Source organism: Mastomys coucha, unplaced genomic scaffold, assembly GCF_008632895.1.
Source record: "Mastomys coucha isolate ucsf_1 unplaced genomic scaffold, UCSF_Mcou_1 pScaffold6, whole genome shotgun sequence".
Classification (NCBI taxonomy): Eukaryota; Metazoa; Chordata; class Mammalia; order Rodentia; family Muridae; genus Mastomys; species Mastomys coucha.
In genome coordinates this window covers 14,483,058-14,489,602 of record NW_022196912.1, presented here as the reverse complement: position 1 = coordinate 14,489,602, position 6,545 = coordinate 14,483,058, and positions in this window count along the sequence as shown.

Here is a 6,545-nt window from a genome sequence, read left to right as displayed (position 1 = left end):
ACTCAGAAATCCGCCTGCCTCTGCCTCCCAAGTGCTGGGATTAAAGGCATGCGCCACCAACACCCGGTTTGTTATTTGTCAATAAAAAATGTCAAAAAGGGTCATATTCAAGTATTATAAATATATTAGCACTCTTTTAAGATTTTTATTACCGGAGAGTTGAAGCCCACAGAAGTTGAGGAAGTTGACTTCTGATGATCTTTGAATAAGACTTCTGAACTCTGATGTGTTTTTTCTGACACTGATTCTCTGCACAGTTTCATTTTTACTGTAAATTTTATTAGATTTATACATCTTATTTAATGTGTGAGTGTTTTGCCTACATAGATGTCGGTGAGACATAATCACATCCTGGTGCCCACAGAGGTAAGAAGAGAATATCAGACCCCCTGGAACTGGAATTGTGGATGGCTGTGAACTAACTTGGGGATGCCAGAATCAGACCTGGATCCTCTGCAAGAACAACAAGTGCTCTTAAGCACTGAACCATCTCTCCAGATCCTCTAGGTCAGCAGTTCTCAACCTTTCAGTCACAACCCCTTTGGGAATCAAATGACCCTTTCACAGGGGCCGCCTAATACCATTAGAAAACACAGATGTTTACGTTATGTTCATAACAGTAGCAAAATTACAGTTATGAAGTAGCAATGAAAATAATTTTGTGTGGGGGGAGGGCTTAGATTACGCCTATGAAATTGGTTTTGAAAACTTACACATGCAGGACAACTCATAAAGTGTTATCAGTAAACTGTTCATTTCCATCGCAAGCAGGTATCTATGTGAGCCATTCTCAGTGAAGAAGACAAGCTACAGGGGACAAGTCAGAGGTGCCAACCTCATCTGGTAGAAGAAGACAGACAGTTAAAACTGCTATGAAGAAAGTGAAACAATGCCATGGACCACAGAGTGACTAACAGGCTTCTCTAGTGGAGTGGCCAGAGGAGAGAAGGTGTAGTCTGACCCGTGTCCTGGACGTGAGCGTGAAGCTCTATCCGAAGAGTGCTCTAGGCAAAGGCAGCATGCAAACACACTGATATGGGAGGGACCTTCACATCCTGAGGAACAGGAAGAACACTGCTGGGGCTGGAGCAGAGAAAGCTGCGTTAGAAAGACGCGTACAGACGAGACTCCAAAAGACACAGCGTACTGTGTTAGGAAGTGGGCTCACCTGGTAAGAGGATATAGACAGAAAAATGAAAACAGAACTTCCCCTGGTTTTAGCAGAGGAAAATGAAAAGCAAAAGACTTTTCTCTCTGTGAGACAATAAACTTCAGTATGTTGATGACATCACACCCTAGCTTTATAAAGATGCCCACCTTGGGTATTTCTGAGTATTCCCATCGGACCCAGCAGACCTAGCATGGAGGCTTCCGTAGGTCACCCTACCTCCTCATTCCTTACTAAGGCCGGGAGTCCAGACGATCCACAACTCACCCCAGCCTTTCCACCACCCACCCCTTCCAAGCCTCCTCCTTCCTTCTCCTCCTTCCTCCCCCAGGGCCCTCACTATCTCTCTGCAGAACTCCACTGATATGTTCTCATTCTGGCAGCACACATACTCTCTTGTGGCTGCATGGTTTTGCACAAGCTGTTTCTAGAGAATCCTCACACACTGTAAAGCTGGGGGTAAGTAAATGACACCATTACAACTCATCTTGTGGGCCGGGCGGTGGTGGCGCACGCCTTTAATCCCAGCACTTGGGAGGCAGAGGCAGGCAGATTTCTGAGTTCGAGGCCAACCTGGTCTACAAAGTGAGCTCCAGGACAGCCAGGGCTACACAGAGAAACCCTGTCTTGAAAAATAAAAAATAAAAAAACAAAAAAACCCTCATCTTGTGGAAGGATGACACAAAATGGGTGGGGAGGAGGCTGACTTCTCAGAGAGTTAAATGAGTAACTCTCAGCCATGGAGATGCTCAACAAAGAGGATGAGGATGCAGCAGTGTGGGCTTAGGGAGGGAAAAGATGAAGCTGAGGGGTGCAGCTTGGGGACGGTGCAGATCTGAGTTCTCAGGAGTTTGTTCCCTTAAGTTCTCTTCTTTAACCTGAGCAAAGCTTTCCCAGAGCAGCCACAGGCCACTGTCAGCTCTGGACAGTGGCACTGATCCCAATGTTGACTACACAAAACAATGTGATTATCTTGTCAGGATCTGAAAGAGAAAAGGCAAAACAATTAACATAAATACAAGGCAACCTACTTAATTAAAGACACAAACCAGGGCAGCTAAAAAGCAGAATATCAAAAAGGCAGGGAGAGTTTCCAGAAAGGTGAGTTACATAATTGAGACCCAAACAAGAGTGTTCTTTTCTCAAGGTTAAGAGAAGAACCAGAGCCAAGCAGCTGTTTCCGGACATTTCTTCCTATAAGCTTTCTACCAAGCAGTGAAGCCTAGAGTCAGGAGCATTAGAATTGAGGCTGGCAGAGGCCTCCTAAGCCAGCCATTCCCTTGGGTCAATAGGCTGTCCTCTGGGTGAGGTGTGGCTTTGTGCTGGTGGTGACATCACAGGGCTCTCAAGATCACCACCATTTCACAACTTAAGGGCTGTTCCAGCTGGAAGCAACCTTTGAGACCATGTGGCCAACCTGGTCTTATGTTGAATCAAGAGTTCCAAAGGTCAGAGAAAGTTGCTCCAGGACTCAAGTCCCTGTGGTCATAACTAGTGCCACATTCACTTCGCCTCTCCCATTGTACCTGCAGACAAGTCAAATCCCAGCACTCAGGGGGCCACTGCTCCCTCCTCCCCTTTCTGTTTTATCTTTAGCCTCTCTTGCTTCTCCTCAGACCCTCCTCTGTCCTCACAGTGGTGGCACAAGAGAGACTGTATACCCATTTTGTCTGACAGTGGCTCTGCCAGACAGAAAACTGGAGACAAAGTATTTCTTTCTCTTTAAACACCTTCTTCAGGCCATTCATGGTACTGCTTCTAAAACAATCAGAAAATGAAGCCTCCTCAGGAAAAGAGAGAAAGCCAGACAGTAAGTCAAGCATGGATGGAAGACAGCCTCACACAGACACACAGCCAGGCAAAACACCAATGAATATAAAAATAAATTATAAAAAAGAAGACAAAAAACAAACAAACAAAAAACTCATTGTTGTCTATATCTCCAGCTGCACCAGACACCTCTGGACTCCTTAGACACGCGTGAAACACACACACACACACACACACATACACAAATATTTTGTAGAAAAGAAGGTATGTAAAAATAAATGTTGCTTTCCTTTTCTGATGATCACCCTGCTTGTTGATTTTCGTTTTTGATAATGACACGGTTAAAAAAGAGAGGGAGCCACCATCCAAGCCTTAACACACCCAGTGCTTTTTCCTCCAGAGCTTCTTCCTCCCTGCTAGCCATTGTCCCTATTAGAAAATTGCTCAAGTTCCAGGTAAATCTTTCCACAAAGGAAATACATTTGAATAGTATACTCTCAAGACCCAACAGCTTTCAATAAGAAATAAAGTCCTCTACATTCTTCAAAGAGAAAGATTTGGGGATAGGATTTTCTTGATCTCCTTTAGATTATAACTTTGAAAAAGTCATTCCTACCAGACATAGCTAAAAGGAGAAATCAAGAGCTTTTACCTTCCAAGGCCACTGTGAGGGAGCAGGATCTACTCCTGTGGTCTATCACTCACCCCAGTTAGGCACTCTTGTCTAATGTGACCACATTTATTATAATAGTGTCCTTTGAGGTCACAGCCTGTGCTGCTGTCCTCATCAGGGACATGTGGCACTGCCCAAACCATCAGTCTCTTCTCCTTTGACAGAGATGAAAAAAAAAACATAAAACCTAATCACAGCTTAAGAAATCTTTACTTAAAAAACTACATTCATGGTGACTTCTCTGCTACCCGTGCCTGAGAAGATCATAGCTTTAAATCCAGCACAGTGTGGTCCAAGCTGGTTCATGGACAATGAAGTGGTTCTTTGTTTTCAGGACCTGCCGGGCCAGGTTGAAGAAGGAGGCAGGCTCCTTATTTGGTTGGTATGCTCCCTGGGCTGTTAGCATTACACAATCCCAAGCTGGACAGCAGGCAGAACTGGCACTCTCGCTGGAACAGAACAAAGCCTTGAGAGAGACTTTTATTTTCCTGCAGCTCTGCCAGCATTTCCAATTGTTCCAGCTCTAGACTTGGGGGACTTTAAAAATGACAAAGTGATAGGTTTAGAATTTATTTCACTCCTCCAAAAAAAAAAAAACAAGACAAAAAAACTGCAGGACTCTCATGGTCTTGAGAATTGCAGAGGTGTCAGCTTTCCCAATTTCCCTGCCACACCAACAGAACCTGCCAAGGAGGAGAACCTGGAACGGGGCCAGGACTAGATGGACCCTTTCTCTTTATTAGGCCATCCTTGTCTTAAACTTGGATTGAAATAAAGAGCTCCAGCATCAAACTGGGTGGCTGTTGCTGGGTTGCTTTGCATTTTAGGAGAACAAGACCTTTTTCATTCCTCTGGGTTCTCTCCAAGTAGAGTAGTCTTTTCAGTCTTAAGGGTGAGTAATGGGCCAGAGAGAAAACACAGAGTGTAAGTGTATGTGAGCCAGCCTGTATATGTCTACATGTCTACTGCTAGCCTAGTATAGCGGTGCATACCTGTAATCCCAATACTCAAGAGGCTGAAGCAGAAAGATCACACATTTGAGGCCAGCCTGGGCTACATATCAAGACTACCCCAAGAAACAAAACAATAACAATTTTTTAAATAAATAAAACTTCCAGGTCTACTTCTAGAACAATTCAATAATGAATCCTGCTCAGGGTGCCTAGCTGATCCTTGAGAATAAATTCTACACAGTGTGTCATAGACACGTGAGATGGTTAAAACAGGAAGGGGGCTGCTTTTCCAGTAATGTCCACTGGTAGGTCTGATGACTTCTGGCTGAACAGATGTTCAGAAAACAATAGCCACTTTTATGGAGGGTAGTCATTGGACAATGACAAAGAACATCCCATTACAGATATGTTGAGAATATGGTGGGCTCATTATGCAAGGCTGTCTATACAAAGATCTCAGAGAAATTCTCCCTCTGTCTCTAATACCAAGAGAAGGCACACTTCTTCTCCTAAGCAATTATGCTACTCTTGAGATCCTACCTACACATTCTTGCAAGCCATCTTCAGAGCCTAGCCACATACTCTGAGTGGCCTCTGCATCTGTGGTTTTGTCTAGTTGACCTGCCTGGACTCCCAAATCCCAGAAGTCATTTCCCACGAACAACTCAGAATTTCAAAATGTCAGATCCCAACCCAAAAATATATCCCTGCGTCTAAGTTTCTGACAATATATCCACTTAACAATAATGACTTCAAGGGCAAATATTTAGAAATCTCTTACTCTATAGCAGGAATAGCCATAAACTCAAAAGACAAGTCCTTATTTCTCAGAGTTTGCCATCTGGTAGGATTTATCACATAGTTTCCACTTGAATTTGTATCTGCCAATGAACATAGCAGATAGCAAAGAGGAAACCTCAGGGAAAAGCCAAGATTTGCCCCCCCCCCAAGAGCAGATATGTTAAAAGGATCACTATGTGTGATCCAGCGTCTACTTCAAAAGGGAATTTTTAGTGTTTCTAAAAAAAATAATAAATGTTTGAGGTAAAGAGTTAGGCCAATGATACTGGTCTGGTTGCTACATACAAATACTAAAACCATACTATTTCCCATAATTGTAATTATGTACCAACTAAAATGTGTGTATGTGTAGGGACAATGAAATCTTGTGATTAGATTGAGGAAACCTCAGGAAATTAGTGACCAGTACCTCTAAATGTATCTGCAGGACATTTCCAGAGATGATTAGATTGTAAGGGCTCTGACCTAATCAATTTAATCCATTGGTGAATCCAAATTCTGGATAGATGACTGGAAGGTTGTGAATATGGAAGAGAGACATAGTTGGAGAAAGTAAATCTCTGGGGCCTGCATTCAGCTTACACCTGGTCCAGGCCCCTGACTGCTCTTCCCTGGTCCAGGCCCCTTACTGCTCTTCCCTGGTACAGACCCCTGACTGCTCTTCCCTGGTCCAGATCCCTGACTGCTCTTCCCTGGTCCAGGCCCCTGACTGCTCTTCCCTGGTCTAGGCCCCTGACTGATCTTCCCATTGCTTCCTGACGATTGTAAGATAAACAGCTTTTCCTTCCCCAAGCCTTCCTTCCCTGTTTCTACCCAGAAACAACAAAGCCAGACAATCGTAGCTGAAACCTCTAAAATCAAAAGGAGCCTTTCTGGTATTTGTCATCTCAAATAATAAATAAATAGATAAATAAGTAAATAACTGATAGAACATGGCAGATATGAATGAGACTGAAAGTAATAAGAAAATCAGGAAGACTTTAGAGAAACTAGAAAAATTGTATTTTGTTAGCTGTGTGACAATATCTGAAGTCCAATTTCCTTGCCTGTGTTGCTATCACAGATATTTATTGTGAGAAATATGTGATATAAAATTGATAAAGCAGTTAATACAGTGCCTGCTCACCACACACACTGAGTAAACACTAGTTCCAACAACTTCTATTATTATCCATGAATC